Source organism: Saimiri boliviensis, chromosome 2 (assembly GCF_048565385.1).
Source record: "Saimiri boliviensis isolate mSaiBol1 chromosome 2, mSaiBol1.pri, whole genome shotgun sequence".
Classification (NCBI taxonomy): domain Eukaryota; kingdom Metazoa; phylum Chordata; class Mammalia; order Primates; family Cebidae; genus Saimiri; species Saimiri boliviensis.
The window spans coordinates 92,156,684-92,158,201 of NC_133450.1; the positions used below are offsets into that span (position 1 = coordinate 92,156,684).

The 1,518-nt window shown below is 39.7% G+C and overlaps 1 pseudogene; it reads left to right on the forward strand.

Annotated features, from left to right (window-relative positions):
- The first annotated feature begins 662 nt into the window (after positions 1 to 662).
- LOC101029361 (NADH dehydrogenase [ubiquinone] 1 alpha subcomplex subunit 12 pseudogene) lies at positions 663 to 1,213 on the forward strand (annotated as a pseudogene).
- The last annotated feature ends 305 nt before the right edge of the window (positions 1,214 to 1,518 follow it).

The following is a 1,518-nucleotide window of genomic DNA, read 5'->3' on the forward strand; positions in this document are numbered from 1 at the left end:
GAGAGGTTAAGTGAATTCCCTATAATTTTCAGCTAGAGTTAGGCTTGAAATTCAGGAATCTTGGGATCTTTCTCTCAGGTCTGCATGCTTTCCACAATACCATCCTGAGGAAACTTTTATCTCCTTACCCACAATTTCGTGCATAAATAAAATAAAATGAAAATCATAAAAAGTATTATAATGACACGAAACAATACTTCTGTCGGCTTAGAATCGGGACTTGTCTGCAATTCTGTTCTAGTGAACAGGAAATGGATGTGATCTGTAGACATCACTTCCTTTGTGCTAAGATGCATCATTATGAAATTTTGTATTTACTGAAAGTGCTCTCTTAGACTTACAGTGACACCAGTTTCTATAGCATCTTACCCTCATGTATAAGTAAAAAGAAAATGTAAGCAAAACTAATGGTACTTCTAACACTGCTTTCCAGCAGTATTCAATTCTGAATTATGTTTGGACTTGCTGTTGCTGTTACACCTGTTTTTCCACCCAATATTCTCATCAAGATTATCAGCGATGAAATATTTCTGAGAAGAGTATAACAGTCTCTGGGGTTTTTTTCCTAAGCCACGGCATCCGTTCTGCAGGTTCTGAAGAACATGTTCAGGTAAAGACGATGTGTTCGGGGAAAGAACATGTTTGGGGGGCCTGCGGGGCAACATGGTGTTAGTGGAGGTTCTGAAGCGCGGGCTACAGCAGGTCAGCGGCCACGGCGGTCTCCGAGGCTATCCACGGATGTTATTCAGGGTAAATGATGTGAAAATTGGTACATTAGTCGGGGAAGACAAATATGGAAACAAATGCTGTGAAGACAAGAAGCAATTTTTTTGGCCGTCACCGATGGGTGATATATACTACTGAAATGAACGGCAAAAACACATTCTGGGATGTGGATGGAAGCACAGTGCCTCCTGAATGGCATCGTTGGCTTCACAGTATGACTGATGATCCTCCAACAGTAAAACCACTTACTCCTCATAAATTCATCTGGACAACCCATAAATTCAACGTGACTGGCACCCCAGACCAATATGTATCTTATTCCACCGCTAGAAAGAAGATTCAGGAGTGGATCCCACCTTCAGCACCTTACAAGTAAAGACAAAGAACAGTATAAACATGCAAAATAGGGAGCTTTCCATGTAATTACACTTTTACTGTTTACCATTAACTAGAATAAAATTGTTTGACTGAAAAAAAAAAAAAAGAACGTTTGGATAATGTCTCCGCTGCCATCGGTGACAGCAAGTTTGACACACATTCTGATTGCAGAGATGCTAAATGCTGAAAAAATTTAAAGAAAAGAAGAAAGGATGGAATGAAGGAAAAACGAAAAGAAAGAAGGAGAAATAAGGAAGATAAGAAGGAAGACGTCCTAGAATGCATAAAATATGACATGTCATTTGGCAATTCTAGCATTTCTTTGCCATTTAGTGTGTGAACATGTATGTGTGTATGTTTGGGAACTGCTGTCAGCCATCTTCCCCAGGCCCTTTGAGGAAGGATATTTGCAAA